Source organism: Salvelinus namaycush, chromosome 34, assembly GCF_016432855.1.
Source record: "Salvelinus namaycush isolate Seneca chromosome 34, SaNama_1.0, whole genome shotgun sequence".
Lineage (NCBI taxonomy): Eukaryota > Metazoa > Chordata > Actinopteri > Salmoniformes > Salmonidae > Salvelinus > Salvelinus namaycush.
In genome coordinates this window covers 8,306,680-8,326,551 of record NC_052340.1, presented here as the reverse complement: position 1 = coordinate 8,326,551, position 19,872 = coordinate 8,306,680, and the positions used below count along the sequence as shown (strand labels likewise).

Here is a 19,872-nt window from a genome sequence, read left to right as displayed (position 1 = left end):
GAGAAGAGCCCTGTACCATCTTACCTCCAGGGGCACTGGCGCGTCCGAGTTTGACGGATCCCGTCACTTTGGGATCCAAACAATGGCAATCAAATAAATGCGCTCTCTCATGTCATCGGGGACGATAGCATGGCAAACCAGTCCAATTAATAGGGGATAACAAAGAGGAGCAGATGAAGTTACTTATATAACCCAGAGCCCTGTTTTGAGGAGATGACAAACCCCCGTGTTAACAAAAATAATCTGCGGTTAATTCCCTTGCGAAAAAAAGGGATCATCCGTCCACACACACACCAGATAATCTGACAGAGGTGGAGTAATGGACACAGTGCTTTGTGCTGCTCACTGGGATGAGAGAAGAGATGGAGGATTTAAGAGCTGTTCAGGCGTTGAGAAGATGAGGGTGCATTAGGGGAATCTGATGCCCTCAGAATGGACATTCTATCCCAGTGCTTAATACAGACCATAGGTTTACATACACACCAATAATCGAGGAGAGCTACTTCAGTACAGGACAATCACCATGGTTAACCACCATCACATGGAACAACCATTGGGCATCATCACATCCTGCTTCTCCTGACCTGAAATCAAGGGACCGTAGTGTTCCGTTCAATTATGACTAGATGAAACTCAAAACAATGCTTGCGCAGCGGCCTCATCTCCCACCAATGAAATGTATACATGTATATAAATACGTCTCATGCGATGCTCTCAACTCAGCAGTTCTCTCAAGCATGATGAACATGCATGTGTGGAAAAGCTTAACAGTGCTGGTGTGTCAGTTCAACAGAGGAAGGTGTAAGCAAATTGAGCTGAATAGACCATGTTCAGGGCATACGTGATCAAAGTGAGTAGGAAGATGTGTGTGTGTGTGCGTGTGCGTGTGTGCGTGTGCGTGTGTGCGTGTGCGTGTGTGTGTGTGTGTGTGTGTGTGTGTGTGTAAGAGCGAGTATGTGATCAGTGATTGAAAAAGTACCCAGTTGTCATACTTGAGTGGAAGTAAAGATACCTTAATAGAAAATGACTCAAGTATAAGTGAAGGTAATCCAGTAAAAAGTCTAAAACTATTTGGTTTTAAATATACTTAAGTATCAAAAGTAAATGTAATTGCAAAAATATACTTAGGTATCAAAAGTAAACGTAGAAGTATAAATAATTTCAAATTGCTAATATTAAGCAAACCAGACACCACCATTTTCTTGTTTTTTTAAATTTACTGATAGCCAGCGACACACTCCAACACTCAGACAGCATTTACAAATTAAGCATTTGTGTTTAGTGAGTCCACCAGATCAGAGGCAGTATGGATGAGCAGGGGTGTTCACTTGATAAGTGATGAATTGGCTATTTTCCTGTCCTGTTAAGCATTCAAAATGTAACGAGTACTTTTGAGTGTCTGGGAAAATGTATGCAGTGAAAAGTCCATTTATTTTGTTTAGGAATGTGGTGAAGTAAAAGTTCTCCAAAATATAAATAGTAAAGTACAGATAACTCAACAAAATACTTACAGTTGAATTCTGAAGTTTACATACACTTATGTTGGAGTCATTAAAACTCGTTTTTCAACCACTCCACAAATTTCTTGTTAACAAACTATAGTTTTGGAAGGTCGGTTTGGACAGCTACTTTGTGCATGACACAAGTAATTTTTCCAACAATTGTTTACAGACAGATTATTTCACTTATAATTCACTGTATCACAATTCCAGTGGGTCAGAAGTTTACATACACTAAGTTGACTGTGATTTAAACAGCTTGGAAAATTCCAGAAAATTATGTCATGGCTTTAGAAGCTTCTGATAGGCTAATTGACATAATTTGAGTCAATTGGAGGTGTAGCTGTGGATGTATTTCAAGGCCTACCTTCAAACTCAGTGCCTCTTTGCTTGACATCATGGGAAAATCATAAGAAATCAGCCAAGACCTAAAAAAAAAATTGTAGACCCCCACAAGTCTGGTTCATCCTTGGGAGCAATTTCCAAACGCATGAAGGTACCACGTTCATCTTTACAAACAATAGTACGCAAATATAAACACCATGGGACCACGCGGCTGTCATACCGCTTAGGAAGGAGACGCGTTCTGTCTCCTAGAGATGAATGTACTTTGGTGTGAAAAGTGCAACTCAATCCCAGAACGACAGCAAAGGACCTTGTGAAGATGCTGGATGAAACATGTACAAAAGTATCTATATCCACAGTAAAACGAGTCCTATATCGACATAACCTGAAAGGCCGCTCAGCAACGAAGAAGCCACTGCTCCAAAACCGCCATAAAAAAGCCAGACTACAGTTTGCAACTGCACATGGGGACAAAGATCGTACTTTTTGGAGAAATGTCCTCTGGTCTGATGAAACAAAAATAGAACTGTTTGGCCATAATGACCATTGTTATGTTTGGAGGAAAAAGGGGGAGGCTTGCAAGCCAAAGAACACCATCCCAACCGTGAAGCACGGTGGTGGCAGCATCATGTTGTGTGGGTGCTTTGCTGCAGGAGGGGCTGGTGCACTTCACAAAATAGATGACAACATGAGGGAGGAAAATTATGTGGCTATATTGAAGCAACATCTCAAGACATCAGTCAGGAAGTTAAAGCTTGGTCACAAATGGGTCTTCCAAATGGACAATGACCCCCAAGCATACTTCCAAAGTTATGGCTTAAGGACAACAAAGTCAAGGTATTGGAGTGGCCATCACAAAGCCCTGACCTAAATCCTATAGAAAATTTGTGGGAAGAACTGAAAAAGCGTGTGCAAGCAAGGAGGCCTATAAAACCTGACTCAGTTACACCAGCTCTGTCTGGAGGAATGGGCCAAAATTCACCCAACTTATTGTGGTAAGCTTGTGGAAGGCTACCTGAAATGTTTGACCCAAGTTAAACAATTTAAAGGCAATGCTACCAAATACTAATTGAGTGTATGTTAACTTCTGACCCACTGGGAATGTGATGAAAGAAATAAAAGCTGAAATAAATAATTCTCTCTACTATTATTCTGACATTTCACATTCTTAAAATAAAGTGGTGATCCTAACTGACCTAAGACAGGGAATTTTTACAAGGATTAAATGTCATGAATTGTGAAATACTGAGTTTAAATGTATTTGGCTAAGGTGTATGTAAGCTTCCGACTTCAACTGTAAATAGTACTTTAAAGTATTTTCACTTAAGTACATTACACCACTAACTGTGTGTGTGTGTGTGTGTGTGTGTGTGTGTGTGTGTATGAGTGTGCAGTTGACATTTTTAGAAGTGGGGTGAAACAAGACTGTACCCCATCCTTTCTCCCCTCGCTCCAGGCCAAATCCAGCCACTTGTTCCTAGTGCATTTCCCTGGTCAGGGGCTCTTCAATAAAAGATAACACACATCCATTTTATTTCCTGTACGTTCCTGAATGTTCTGAAAACAAATTGTGGACAATATGGCTCACCTCAAGAGTAGGCTACACACCGAGACATGCCAAATCAGTGAGATTGGACTTTAAGTGGGTGGATAGACTAACATCAAGGCGGTGTCCCGTTCCTGTAGGTTCATGCTCTACAACATTCGCAGAGTACGACCCTGCCTCACACAGGAAGCGGCGCAGGTCCTAATCCAGGCACTTGTCACCTCCCGTCTGGATTACTGCAACTCGCTGTTGGCTGGGCTCCCTGCCTGTGCCATTAAACCCCTACAACTCATCCAGAACGCCGCAGCCCGTCTGGTGTTCAACCTTCCCAAGTTCTCTCACGTCACCCCGCTCCTCCGCTCTCTCCACTGGCTTCCAGTTGAAGCTCGCATCCGCTACAAGACCATGGTGCTTGCCTACGGAGCTGTGAGGGGAACGGCACCTCCGTACCTTCAGGCTCTGATCAGGCCCTACACCCAAACAAGGGCACTGCGTTCATCCACCTCTGGCCTGCTCGCCTCCCTACCTCTGAGGAAGTACAGTTCCCGCTCAGCCCAGTCAAAACTGTTTGCTGCTCTGGCACCCCAATGGTGGAACAAACTCCCTCACGACGCCAGGTCAGCGGAGTCAATCACCACCTTCCGGAGACACCTGAAACCCCACCTCTTTAAGGAATACCTAGGATAGGATAAAGTAATCCTTCTAACCCCCCCCCCCCCCCCCCCCCTTAAAAGAGTTAGATGCACTATTGTAAAGTGGTTGTTCCACTGGATATCATAAGGTGAATGCACCAATTTGTAAGTCCTTCTGGATAAGAGCGTCTGCTAAATGACTTAAATGTAAATGTAAAATAGACTGGTGTGATGTAGAAAAGCCCATTGTTGTCTCTGTCACGTCATGAAGACATCCTTTCACCCTCAAGGACATTTAGATGGGCAATTATAATCCCCCCAAAATCTGTCAATGTTGGAAACTCATCACTACATATAGTACTTTACACTTGTCATCTGGGGTAATCTATCTGTAGAAAACTGGGTCAGCGCTTTTCCCTATTTGTTTTGTGTATACTTTCGGTCCCATTGACAATTTAGACGCCACACTATTCACCCCCCACAGCTCATCTCTTTCTAGCTGAAGCTGCATGAAACATACAATATTTATATTCCACATTTTTTAACAATAAATATGCCCAAGACTCTATTGTAGACTGATGCCTTTTCTCTTGCTGATGCTCTTACCTTTAAAATGTGTCTCCCACTTTGTTTTGAGGTGCACTACTAAAATGGGACGAACAGTCAAGTTCTGCAACTGATTACCTATCGCTCAGACAGATGTTAGAGGGGAGAAACATCTGCTTGCTCTGCAGCCTTTTCCCCTCGCTTCTCAGAAGTGTCAGGGGAGATAAGCCACAGCCGCTTCTATTTCCTCTACATAACAGCACTTTAGAGCTGGCTAATTACACTGTAAACTGTCTGGTTTGAAAGGGCTCTGTACTGTAACAAATTGGGCTTGTTTTTGTGGTTAATGTATTTTTAACACCCGCCCTGTCATAAATGTATGACGGGTAGAAGGAGCTGTGATGATGCTGTTAACATGTGAGAGAGTTGGTCCATTGTTTCCCAGCGTAGAATGTCATTACATAATTGGTACCTTGAATATTTTAGCTTCTTTGTGATGGCATCCATAATTCATGTTAATGCAGGCGCAACAGGCTGGTGGTTACATATAAAAGTCCTTATTTTCCTTTCTCTCATCTTTCCTTGTTTTTCTTCTCTCACTCTTTAAAACACGATGCTGACTAAATAATAGTAAAAGATTTACAAAATACAATTACAATGTACCCTAAAGCCTAATGTATCAAAATAAAATACTTTCGCAAGTACAGTATCTATTTTCAAAATACATGAGCAATTTCCCCCCTTAACCTCAAATATATTCTCAGTAATGGTAACAAAAATGTTTGACTTGCTATGACTGTGATCTGTGGTTGTTTATCTACTGTAGTTGAATGCACTGAATGTGCACTGGATGCTAAATTACCTAAATGTAAAAATGACCACTAGCAAAGCATGCTGGGTATTATTGTTCTAATGAGCTCCACCCCCAAATAAGAACACATTTGAATGACTAGAGATGGGCAAAGATAAATTAAAATGTATCTTATAAAATACCGTAAAGAAATTATAAAAAATAAAATACTAAATATTGTTGTCAACAATACATTTTTTAAATACAGAAAATATATTTAAAGTAGGCAAAACATTTTATAAAAATAATAGACTATTTAAGTAAAATATCCTCTGCAGTTGTAAATGGAACAAATACATGTGTGAACACTGTTTTTTCAATTTCAACTTATTTTTTAAATGGACCATATGTAATGTTTTTTTATCAGGACTGCTGAAAAGTATTTAGAAAATACAAAATACAGTTCTCTAGAGTATATTGTTACAAAATACACTGAACTGTAGTTCAAGCCAGAGAAATAAAAATGGCAAAATGCTGAAGTTTATTTAAAGACGTATTTCAAATACATGTAGCATAATACTCCCCATCTCTGATTAGTATGACCCCACACCTTCTCCAAGATGAGCTCCCTTCATCCCCCGATTCACGATCGTCTCTTTTCATGTGTCTCCATCTCCTCTCAACCAAGTAATATTACATAAGATCATAATGCAACTACCGCTCCATTGCCTGATTAGCCACCTTCTCTCCCCTTCCCTGAATGGAACAGAGAGTTTAAACTTATTAGTCCATCAGAGCCAAGGCCCACAGCAATGTCAGGATGTCTATTGTGCATGTCAGGAGTCCATCGTGTCAACTGTCTTTGCAGGGCTTTACACATTATTGTAATAATGATATTATTTGCAAAGGGGGGGCTGCTGGGGAAATTGTGGCTGTACACATGTCAGATCCAAGGTTGGGACTGGGACCAGGTGGACTTTGTTTGTTGGGGCTTTAGATTCCCAGAGAGTTAGCTCTAAGCAACCACATCATTGTAGATTGACCTTAATCTGTTTACTTAAATCCCACTGCTAAATGATAGACTCACCCCTGTTCCTCTGCATCCCTTGCCCCTCCCTCATGCAGACCAGACCAACACAACCATGACTTAGTCTCTCTGCACTGGTCCAATCGCTGCTCAGTGCCGTCTGAGTCCAGCGCTCTCCTTTTAAATCCCCCTCTCTGTGGTGAATCAGCACTTGCAGCGCAGCCCTCCGGTGATACAGCAAGTGGTACAGAAGTCTACTGAAACAGCCTACAGTAGGTACTCACTCCTTCTCTCTCTTCTTTTTCCCACTCTCTCCCCCTCCTCAAATATTACGTGTCGTCCCCATCACCCGTTCCCCTGGGTCGACTCTCGACTTTGTGTGTCTTTCGTTGTCCCTGCATCCTCTAACATAACTCAACTTTGTACTTTGCGTGTTTGGCTGACAGTGTGGCGTATGCGGTTCACAGTGCAGTCAGTTTCACTTGAAACAAATTACGATTGGTGCATGTGAATTGTGAAATGCATTGGAAAGTTAATGGTGCATGGCAAAATGACCTAGGCTTTTAGCCTTCTGAGCTGGTTGACTAATGACCTGACTCTCATGACGGACTTTACATGGTGGTATTAACGTTTAAGCTGATATAACCATCACTTTCATTTTTGCTGGGTTGACAACGGTCCCATTTATGTTAGTTATTTCTCTCCCGTGAGAGTGGAGACGTGGTAAATAAATCATTAGACCAGGGATTACGTGTTGATCTTTAAATGTTGTTCTCAGAATTATTCTGACACATCCCTATGTTTTAAGATGTTTGGAATTAGAAGCATGACTTTGCACACAAAATGTAAACAAACAAGACCAATAGGTCACAACTGCTAGTTGTCTTACTCATTGATGTTGCGATACAATACGGGGTAACGAGGATAGATAGTTAAACTACAACCATATATAGATATTTAGTTATTTCTGGCTCAGTCTTTACTACGAAAACAAAAAGGGGAACTCAGGCACTCAAATCTCTTAAACGGCCTTCCTTTATTCTCTGAAAAATCTTGGCACTTTAATTAAAAAAAAACATTTTAAGAGGTTTATGGAGATTTCGTAGCTTCTTTTTTTTTTTTTTTACAACCAATTCAAAAACAAATATGTAACAGGAATGTTATACAAGGGTCCAGAAATAGTTTTTTTTTGCACTTTCACTTGTTTTTGAGAAACTTACCCACAACCAGCAATACATTTCCTCATCCTCGTTGTGCGTTATGGGGGCTCTGAGAAAACATGAACAAACGCTCCAAAAACACCCAAATACACCTCACTCAAAAAAGCTCTCAATATAGTGATGCAGGTCTTTACATGTTGTTCACATTAAATTGTGTCATTTCAAACATTTCCCGCAACGTTATATCCATTTTGTGCGACGCGAGCCGTTACTTTTACCCAGCTGTCCATTCTCAGAGTAACCTGCTGCTACAGGTAACTTCCAAAATAAAGGAAACACCAACATGAAGTGTCTTAATAGGGCGTTGGGCCACAATGAGCTACCAGAACAGCTTGAATGTGCCTTGGCATCGATTCTACAAATGTCTGGAACTTCCTGTGTGGATGCGCCTGCTTTTAATATACTTTGTATCCCTCATTTACTCAAGTGTTTCCTTTATTTTGGCAGTAACCTGTACACTGGACAGAGAGGTATCACTCGAGTCGCAACTAAATTGAATATAACTTTGCGGATAAGGTTTGTAATGACACAATTTCATGTGTACAACATCTAAAGACCTGTATCACTATACTGAGAGTGTTTCCGTTTCTAAAATGACGTATTTGGGTGTTTTTGGAGCATTTGTTCATGTCTTTTCAGAGCCTCCGTTTATGAGGAAATGAATCGCTGGTTAGGGTAAGTTCCTAAAAAAACAAGTGAAAGCAACAACAACAAAAAGTGTCTGGACCCCTCATTTACTCAATTGTTTCCTTTATTTTGGCAGTTACCTGTAGTCTGAACGGAGAGGTATTGCTCGAGTCACAACAGAAATAGAAATGTGGTAGTGAAAAAGCAAACTTCTCCTTTAAAAGTTGCTTAGAAATGATTGTTCCTAGTCTAAATTGCATCTTAGTTCTTCTTCTTCCCTGTCATCGCTATTGCAAGAAAGGGTATCTGGAGCACAGCACTTGAGTGGAGACAGATGATGAACCTCTATGGCAAGAGATCACTTAAGTGCTGCTATGCATACGTGAATAACTATGACATTCAGGATGTTTTATAGATATGTTCCCTCATCCTTCACACAGGCCTCCTCTGTGTGACCATGTGAGTTGCTATTTTCTATTCTCTCTTAGAAGATGATACCTAAACCATCTGGATATTGGATTTTGGATATCATCCAAGCCATATCGGATATTGCCTTGGATATTATCTTGCATAATACAAATCATTTTCCACTGTGAGAAAGGTCCTTGTTTCGAACTTTCGCTTTGACACCATGGGCTGCACCCGAGCCTTAGATTAGGTTTTGTGATCTGCACTGATAATTGGTGAGGTGAGGGAGACGTTATCAGACCTACTGGTCATTAAAAGAAGAATTGAACGGTGAACTCTCACCCTGCCTCCACTTCAGTGACAAAGTCCTCGGACAACTCTTCCATCCAAACGTGACAGGGCACATCACCTCTGGTTGCTTTTAAACCAAGTTAAGGAGTAAGGTCTTTACGCCCTTCGTGTACAGTATATAGCTCATGTATGGATGGAATGACACCTTCAGAAGCCTCCCTGGAACCTAGCTGGTTATTCTCTCTGCCGAAAGGAGCTATGAATATCCAGTGTCCTACTCTTTATGGGTTTCTGAATGCTGTGGAGTATCACCAGAGCTTTATTTGGGACCCAGATGTTTGTTGACTGTGATATATGTTTTGGTGGACAGTTCATCTTTAGTTGCCTCAGTGGAACACATTTTTGACACAAACTTCAGCACACCTGATACCATCAACTGTAATCATTTGTCTGGTGAATAGTATTTGGATAAACGAAAAAAGAAAATAACTCAAAGCTAGAGGCAGCTGGTCATTTGATGTGTGTGTGATCATCGTGTGATCAGGCCTCGCGAGTGGCACAGCGGTCTAAGGCACTGCATTGCAGTGCTAGAGGCGTCACTACAGACCCTGGTTCGTTCCCAGGCTGTGTCACAGGCCGTGTTCGGGATTCCCAAAGGGCGGCGCACAATTGGCTCAGCATCATCCGGGTTAGGGGAGGGTTTGGCCGGGGTAGGCTGTCATTTATATAAGAATTTGTTGTTAACCTTTATTTAACTAGGCAAGTCAGTTAAGTAAAATCATGCAAAACAACACAGCCGCGGGGCCTGTATGTTATTAACTTCAACATTTATTGTCCCTGTCATGACACCACACCTCTCTGGTGGCCCTGAGGTGCCCTTACCTGTGTGTTCCTCCCGGGGTTTAATAGCACACTGAAATAGAACTGGGATGACATAATCAAAAATATGGTTGTTATTTAGCTGGGATCTCCTCTCGTGTTGTGACAGGAAACAGACACTTGTCAGTTAGGCTCCCCGGCCTGCCAGTGAATGCTTGGCTCTTTTCCCATTGCCTTGTTAGAGAGTATTAATTACAACTCCTAACAGCGGTCGCTATTGATGAACCTCAAGTCTTAATTTGCTGCTTCCTTCTGTCTGCTTCAATGGGTTTCTCATTGGCCTCTAGGGACAGACAGAGCTCATTGTGAGCCAATCAAAGTAATTTGTGTCATTCCCTCACTGGGCCTGTGTCTCTGCAGTCTTTCACAGTAGCTCAGAGCCTTAGACACATCCTCACCATTGAGAGGCATTGGGCAGGTTTCCATTAACCCAGGTTTATTTGACAAACTCAATCATTGCGACCTGTGTAATGGAAACGGCAGATATAGGAGACCTTTTCTAAAGATTGACAACATTTTTATCCTTTCCACAAGGGTGGATTTGTTGTCTAACTATTTATTGCGACAAATTATAATGGAAACTGTTTTTCGAATAAATTATGATTGTCAAATACTTTAGAAGGTTGGTTGGGCATGTGATGTCATAAAATAATTATAAGCTAATTGACCAGATATTACCAGATATTGAAAACCAGTCAATATCTGGTGTGACCAACATTTGCCTCATGCAGCATGACTCATATTCTTTGCATAGAGTTGATCAGGCTGTTGATTGTGGCCTGTGGAATGTTGTCCCACTCCGCTTCAATGGCTGTGCGAAGTTGCTGGTTATTGTCAGGAACTGGAACACGCTGTTGTACACGTCGATCCAGAGCATCCCAAACATACTCAATGAGTGACATGTCCAGTGAGTACAGTGGCTTGCGAATTTATTCACCCCCTTGGCATTTTTCCTATTTTGTTGCCTTACAACCTGGAATTAAAATGTATTTTTGGGAGGTTTGTATCATTTGATTTACACAACATGCCTACCACTTTGAAGATGCAAAATATTTTTTATTGTGAAACAAACAAGAAATAAGACAAAAAAACTGAAAACTCCCAAAAGTCAATACTTTGTAGAGCCACCTTTTGCAGCAATTATAGCTGCAAGTCTCTTGGGGTATGAGTCTCTAGACTGAAACAGGTTTCCACCAAGAATTTCCGTGTATTTAGCATCATCCATCATTGTTTCAATTCTGACCAGTTTCCCAGTCCCTGCAGATGAAAAACATCCCCACAGCATGATGCTGCAACCACCATGCTTCACTGTGGGGATGCTATTCTCGCGGTGATGAGAGGTGTTGGGTTTGCTCCAGACATAGTGTTTTCCTTCATTGCCAAAAAGCTCAATTTTAGTCTCATCTGACCAGAGTACCTTCTTCCATATGTTTGGGGAGTCTGCCACATGCCTTTTGGCGAACACCAAACGTGTTTGCTTATTTCTTTCTTTAAGCAATGGCTTTTTTCTGGCCGCTCTTCCGTAAAGCCCAGCTCTGTGGAGTGTACGGCTTAAAGTGGTCCTATGGACAGATACTCCAATCTCCGCTGTGGAGCTTTGCAGCTCCTTCAGGGTTATCTTTGGTCTCTTTGTTGCCTCTCTGATTAATGCCCGCCTTGCCTGATCCGTGAGTTTTGGTGGGCGGCCCTCTCATGGCAGGCTTGTTGTGGTGCCATATTCTTCCCGTTTTGTAATAATGGATTTAATGGTGCTCCATGGGATGTTCAAAAGTTTTGGCTATTTGTTTATAACCAAACCCTGATCTGTATTTCTCCACAACTTTGTCCCTGACTTGTTTGGAGAGCTCCTTCGTCTTCATGGTCCCCCTTGCTTAGTGGTGTTGCAGACTCTCGGGCCTTTCAGAACAGGTGTATATATACTGAGATCATGTGACACTTAGATTGCACACAAGTGGACTTTATTTATCTAATTATGTGACTTCTGATGGGAATTGGTTGCACCAGATCTTATTTAGGGGCTTTTGCAAGGCACTGTATGCAGGCCATGGAAGAACTGGGACATTTTGAGCTACCAGGAATTGTGTACAGATCCTTGCGACATGGGGCAATGCTTTATCATGCTGAGGTGATGGCGACAGATGACTGGCACGACAACGGGCCTCATGATCTCGTCACGGTATCTCTGTGCATTCAAATTGCCATCGATAAAATGCTATTGTGTACTTTGTCCATAGCTTATGCCTGCCCATACCATAACCCCATCGCCATCACGGGGCACTCTGTTCACAACGTTGAAGTTGATTCATCCTTAAAAAGCACACTTCACTAGCGTGCCAGTGGCAATCGAAGGTGAGCATTTGCGCACTGAAGTCAGTTACGACACCAAACTGCAGTCTAGTCAAGATCCTGGTGAGGACGACGAGCACGCAGATGAGCTTCCCTGATACGGTTTCTGACAGTTTGTGACAACACTACACAACTTTAATTGTTGTTCAATTGAAACTTTGGTGGACACCAAGTTCTCCCTGATCACTCTTCCTGACAGGAGGTGTAGTGGAGGTAGCCCGGTGGTTCCTCCTGGTTCCTCTCTCTTCTTATCAGTGGCAGATGGGAGTAAGAGAATGATGACAGTATCCCCTCCTGATGGATCGAGCCTGTCCCTGTGGAGACTGTGGGGTCAATGAGGCGCGGGGACAAGGAACAGCTAAATGATTGAGCCATCACTACGTGCAGTTGTCCCGTCTGGCTGGTCCAGCCATATGTTAGAGCTGGGTGGGCCAACTCAGACTTAGCTGATAAATGGATGTGTGTTTTAAGCCAGGCAAGGTGAAAAGGGGTGAAGAAAACAAACCTGGCCGTGTCCTCGGAACGTTCCTCCAAATAACAACAGGAACACTCTTGTCTGGTGAATCATTTAGCTAGTTCAAGGCTGCACATTTGCAAGAATCACAAATAAAAGCCACAGCAAATATATTTTCTGAAATCCCGTAGGTGGTTTACTGCACCTTTTTAAATTGTTCATGGGTTTTAATCGTGAGTAGTATAGTTTGACTCGGTAAGTTATTTGTGGGACATCTTCTGTACAAACACTGGTGAGTCCCATAGGAGAGAGGGAGACAATGCCTGACTGTTGTATAATATAGGTCATGCAGCTGTGATCGTCAGAATAGGACACAGGGTAGAAACGCCACAGTGACTAACCAGATGCTCTGGATTGTTCTTGTTCCCCCGTCTGCCCTCACCGCACTGAGGGTATTTCCGTTCACATCCTACAGTTCACATCGTACATGGGATGTTCCCAAGTACCTATATGCACGTCTCTCCGACATGTTTCTATTCTCATCTCCCTCTATCGATTCCACTTGATGTACCCTTTTAAAACACATTTAGTGTTCAGTACTTCATTAATTGAGTGGTGGACCATTTTATCAACCTTATGATACCTGTTACCCTCCAGATGCTATTTTTGGACAAAGGGTTTACAGAGCTACTGTACATATAGCCTATCTCTGATATGGCATTATCCTGGCCTCGATCCAAGTCATCTTCTCATCTCTCTCCTTCTTTTGTCCCTCAGCATTTTCCGGCTGTGAGTGGGGCCTTCATGGATTCCCCGTACAATGGCAACACGTCCCTCCAGACCTCCACCTCCAACCTCAATGCCAACTTCTCCCGGCCGACCGAGGCGGAAGAGGAGGGCAAGTATTCCAGCGACGCCATCTGGCTTTGGGTAGCCGTCATTGCAACCATCGGCAACATAGTAGTGGTAGCAGTGGTTTGCGCCTGTGCCTTCTAAGACCCGTTAGTTACAAGCACACAGCCGAACCTCCCTCTGCCACCTTTTCCCCCTCAACCTATCCCTGTATTCATTTTCATCTTGTATGTGTCCATCCATAATATTAAAGCCAAGGCCCTGTTCTGAGGGTCGACGGAATATGATAGTGAAAATATAGGGATTGATTTAACTGATGTTCTGTAGGACTATGAATGCGTTTTAAAGTCTAGGAATGAGAGAGGGACAATCCTCTGGAGTTACCATACTGTATCTTACCTAAAGCCTATGTCTCCCACTGTGTTATTTTTTTAATGAGAAACGGGGAAGTGAGCTGATGTGGGCTGTGCCTTTGTATAATGAACATTTTGTAAATGAGTTATGGAAATGGACATTATATAAAGCAGCTGAGTGAGCCTCCCTTCTGCTTTCCAATCGGAGGGCTGCCCAGAGGTCAGCCTAAAGGATTAGGGAAGTGTACAGCTGTGAGATCCCCTCTGCCTGTGAACCTGAACAGAACACCACATCATATATCTTTGTCTGGTTGATGTCATGTGCCTGTTTGTCTGAAATGAATGTGTTAATGTTGCTGTCTTGGTCCAGGTCTCTCTTGAAAATGTGATTTTTATCTCAATGAGACTAACCTGGTTAAATAAGGGTGATATAAATATACACCAAATCAGCAGTCCTCGTTGTGGTTGGACCCTGTCTCGGAGAACAGTGGAGAGATATGTGACAGATGGTGGCTGGTAGGGGTGCCGAGGGGACAGCGGAGGGGCCCAAGGCAGACTTGGCAGTACCCCCAGTACCCGGTGTTCTTTCCTGCGACTCCTGCACCCCTGCACTACCATTCACCATTACTGCTCTGTCCTGTCCTCATCAGCCTCTGTGATAGAAATCTCCCCAAGCACTTTATAAAACCCAATAAACCTGGGAGCTTTCTTCCATTTTAACTGCAGTGTTCAGTGCCCACCTGTTGCATCTCTGCAGTGGCTGTAGACCTGTGCCAGTTTAACTATGCAGTGATGACATCCCACTGGGCACACACTGGTTGAATCAAAGTTGTTGCCACGTCATTTCACTGAAATGTCCCCACTGGGATAGCTGTGGATAATGTATATAAGTGAGACCGATGTATACAAACACAGTGTCACCCACAAGCCAAATGAGGGAATTAAGTTGTCAGCACAAATCTTATGTTATACCACCCCTGCTGACATTATCTGCAATTACGGAGCCACCAATTACATCGCACTAAATCATTGAGCCACCCACCATGACCAGACTATCCCAAATGACCAGACCGCTGCTACGAAGGCCCCAAACTGTTGAGCTAGCAATTAAATGATTTTGCTCCTGTCATAAGAAACCCCATTGCTGTTAACATTAGTTTTTTGTTGTTGTTGTGCCAGGCAGGCAGAATCTCACATTCACCTCAGATTGTCTCCCAGTAGACTAGTGTGTGTAGGTGGCAGCCTCCCCAGTAGTTCTGTGCTGTGCTGTCTCCCATGCACCCAGGGGAGTAGGGCCACAGACTTGTCAAATGGCAGGGCTGTAATGAGATGTAATGCCTCTCTCTCTCTCTCTCTCTCTCTCTCTCTCTCTCTCTCTCTCTCTCTATCTCTCTGTCTCTCTCTCTATCTCTCTCTGTCTCTCTATCTCTTTCCTAAAGTGAACACTGACCTCCCAGTTGTGCTGCGGTGATCAGAGCAGATCTGATCCCTGCTGCACTCGGCTGCTCTGAACAAAGATAGTGCTTCAAAGTGCATTTTTAGAGTGTGACTTCCTCATTTAATCAGCACTCGTTGTGATTTAAAGGGAGAGGAGGAGGAGAGAGGAGTGACTGCATGGGATTTGATTTATAACAGCCAACTTCCATGTCATCGCTTTGAATTACAGGACTTTTTTTGAAGTACAATGTAAAATAGATTTTTTTAAAATTGAAACCAACGAAGTGGAATAAAAGGGTTTAAGATGGAGAGATTTAAGATCAAAAGTCTGGCTGAGACATCACTTCACACAGCTAATTGCCCTGATCTCACTGTACAGTAGAGTTAATGAAAACAAGAGACAGATTCATCATGGCATCTCTGAGCGGTCCTTTTCAGGTTCCTTAGAGAGCTTAGTCAGAAGAAACCTGTGGGAACAGTAATGTCTCTTACAATAAACAACAAACCAAAAAAACGCTCGTTTTTTATTGCACAGTATGGGGTCATAAGTATCTGCTGGCAATAACTCAAGATGACGCTAACAAGTTAGTATGATACATCCCCACTATATGTAGTTACTTTAATACTATTCTGAAGCAACATTCATATGAACTAGGTGAGTAATCCCAGTTAGCTATAATAGGAATTTCTCCTACCCTTGTGCCGGCTGTGTGCTTTGATGTGGGACTGGTTAAGGCTCAGGTGCCCACTGTCTACGGCTCGAATTATGTGCCTGAACTGACTAACACAACTCCTACCCATCAACTGCTTATTGACCATGGACGCCCCTTGACCACCATGGATGATGGTCCTCCTAAACACGACAAGACGTCATCACAGCCTCAAGCCCAGGTACCGTATGAACCAGTTTGCAACGTCACTTAGGCGCAGTTCACCGGACACAGACGGATAAAGCTAATCCTGGACTCAAAAAAACATTCAGAAGGAGATTCTCTATTGAGCTTAATGTTTATTCCAACGCTAGGCTTAACCTGTGTCCGGGAAACTGCCCTTTACTGTTTTTAAGATTTGTTTTTAATTACCGCCTCCAGGTAAAAAGTGAATTGTTGTGCTATACAGTATGCATCTGTCTGTTAAAGGGGTTTTTTAGTATTGGGGAACTTGGAGGGATGCTTCACTCATAATCATATTTGTTTTTATGTACTGTTTCTTTATTTCTATAAGTCAACATTACTTCCGTCGTACTAAGTCTACTCTAGATCTTGAGTTTCCGTTAACATTCCGTTAAGCATGTCGTCTCCTTATTCGTTCTAATGGATTAATAGTACATCTCAATACGGTGGTAACTGAGAGCATGTGTAGACTTGTGATCATGTATCCTCTAATGCATTATATGATAAATGTCACATTCATAAAGAAATACGACTATGACAAAACTCTGGTAGACCCTGCCAGTTACAGCTGTTGGGGGAGACGTGGCCATAGGGTGCGCTCTCCACCAACAGATGCATTTCACCACGTTTGACTTCCTCCCTCCATAGGCCCAGAGGGGACTGCTTAATTACACCCCATAGAGCACTGCACGTTCCATCCTCCTTCTCCTTTGCCCTCTGTTCTCGCTCCTTCCACCCCCATCCATCCATCCATGCAGAGCACTAGACCGTGGTGTCTGCGTTGGCACTGACCTCTGACCCGAGGCAGGGCACCTCATGCCCACATGCCTCTTCCTTCCCAGGCAACAAGAAATAGTCCGGCCGTTGCTGGGGAAATGGACGAGTCACTCCTACGAGAGGAGAATTGTAGGAGCAAGGAGCAGCTGGGTATATAAGCGAACACACACACACAATGTAAATGTGCCTTTCTGTAACATGGTTGTGATGACAATGCTATGATGTCATTACGTGCTCTCAGGGTTTGTATGTGTTCGTATCTTTCAATACATTTGAAATGTTTTACACCATTTTTCTCACCATGGTTATAATTAGCAAATGAGAAAAATGTATAGGGGCCATTAAAAGTGGAGCTAGTCTTCCTGGGCTAAATTAGTTATGCTTCAATTTTGGGCTCTATTCAATCTTTATCGCTGAAGCGGTACCGATTGCGCAATAGAAATGTAAAGGTCATTTCCATATGAGCCGACGTATGCAGCCTTTACCAAGAATGCAGTCTCCACTAACATTGCCTTTAAATTTCAATCACACTGCAACGCTGAACTTCCTCGATACGGATTGAATAGAGCCCCGAGGCTAATATTCTCTCCAATTACACTAGTTATAATTTAGCTGTAATTAATAAGCACCGTATTGCCTAATGTCATAGTTATTCACACACAGTCAAACATGCTTACTGCTGAGGTATAGCCCTAGACTATGTTACATAAATATGCTGCCCCACACTAACTTGGAAGTTCTATAATTCATAAGCATGATGGTCTTTGTAAATATTTAATAGCTTATGAATACAACATTTCACATATTGTGATATACCCATGTATGAATTGACAAATGACCTAGCGGGGTAATGAAAATATAGTCAGACTTCAGTGGGTGTCTCTATATGTTGTTGCTATGGTAACACCCTCCATAGATCACCTCACTTTTGTGGTGTTCTATTGCTCTGGGTCCTAAGCATCCCAGCTCTCATCCTCGGCGGAGTGTTGCCTTACGCAACGGGGCTACGCTGCATGTTTGTTTAGTCGGAGATATGAGAAGGCTTCTTGACTTTAATGCTGCCGGACATCATATGCACTCCCTTCCCTCCTGATTCACAGCGGCCCCCTTAACCCGTGGCTTGTTTGTGTTTGTCTCTGCAGACTCCCAGGAATTGCCCATCCTTCCTCGGCCCCCAGGAACATATTGGCTCATTAAAGCAGACTTCCTGTATCCTCAGTACAGCAGAGACAGTATGGGTGACTAGGGACTGTGACTTTTTATAAAAGCACCTATAGGGAACACATAAAGACTACATGGGGGCTAGGAGGGATATTATGGAAGAGGTGGGACTTATTCATGACTTCAACAAATAATACCATATCTTATCCAAGGTTTCTTGTAGTTGACTTTATTTGGAATGTGCTGTGACTCATAACACTGAAAGAACATAGGAAGTGAAACCACACTAGGAAAAGAGCAACATCCTTCTGGAGTCCTGTACGTCTTGTTTTGAAATGGATTTCTGACAGCGATTCACACATTCATTGCAATGAATGAATGGATATACATCCACTTCGTTGACTCTGGACACTTGGATCTACTTTTCTGTGCATCCAGTTGCAGGGTTGTATGTTCTGATACCTCCCTGTCGGTGTCAGGGTTACCGCTATGAAATACTGATTATCAAAAGGCCATTGGCTAAATACAGTCACTGGTGTTAGTTAAATTCATTCACAATGTTCATTCACAAAAGCATTCTATAACAGTTACTTCATACAAAATACTGCACAGAGTCACATTACTGCAATGTGTTTTAAATGACGTTTCTAGGGGGGGGGATACTTATTGTCTTGACTTTCCATAAATATATGGCCTACATTCCTTGTTTACACAAGGAAGTGAAACATTAGGGTTTTCTTTTGATTTCACTGTGTGTAATCATGATTGCAGTGTACAGTATAAGCACTATGAAAGTTATTGAAACCCGTTTTTATTTTGAACCTGATATTTGAGGCTCGTTATTATTTTGTTCCCATGCTAGATTAACCAAAACACACACACACACACATTGTGGCTTGCATTACAGGAGCCAGGATTCAATACGTGTACCTTATAAGGATAATGGTTGTGTACACGTCAGTAAATTAGACCAGCTCTGTTGTTCATATGTTAGTCCCAACATCCAAGCCATGTGTGCATGCTCATTGGAAAGACATCTTAATATGGAAAACACTTAAATGCAGCTGGTGTGAGACCACATGACAGTTCAACAATGATCATTTTCTTGTGTTTTCAATTTCTATTGTGATATTTTGATTTAGTATAAGCTTACTTACTTAGCTTGTTTGCATGTGTTGGATTACTTTCATCCCAACATTTTGTTAGTTGACTACTCTGCAAGCTGCGTTCCAGTAAGGGATAAATCATGTCAAATTCATGATCTTATTTGATGGAATATTGATTGAATGATGAATTACTTTGTACATGAACAAATATGTAGAACTAATGTTTATTCGTTTGAGGAATATTTTTTGTAAACTTTTTATCGATCGTGTACTTTTTCCCCAATGTTTTAGTTAATTCAGTCAGTGCAGAAACATTGCTGCTACAAGTCTTGATTTATTTATTTTATATTTTTACACACTTGCATGCGAACAGGAAAGCTTAGAAGTAAATGTGTTTTTACCTGCATAATTAAAAATCTATATTGTCTGTTAACCTCATGATTTACCATCCTTTATAATTCAATTAAATTGATAAGAATGTGAAAATGATGGGCTGTCCTGTCAGGTTATTCTTCATTTGAATGTGAATGAATAGTATTATGCTATCACAAATCTGTCAATGTCATGCTCATATGGGGTTGAATCCACAGTGGACTAATTTCACCCTTTGAACAAATGTTTTTCCCCAAACTCATTGTAATGGGTTACTCATCAGAATTTAAAGAGGGGACTTTCTCTTGTTC

General features: G+C 42.2%; 1 long non-coding RNA gene across 1 annotated transcript; it reads left to right on the top strand.

Moving 5' to 3' along the window:
- Nucleotides 1-13,399: 13,399 nt before the first annotated feature.
- LOC120028836 lies at nt 13,400-19,675 on the top strand. Its single transcript, XR_005473539.1, has 2 exons — nt 13,400-16,143; nt 18,065-19,675. It is a non-coding gene; the product is annotated as an uncharacterized LOC120028836 (long non-coding RNA).
- The last annotated feature ends 197 nt before the right edge of the window (nt 19,676-19,872 follow it).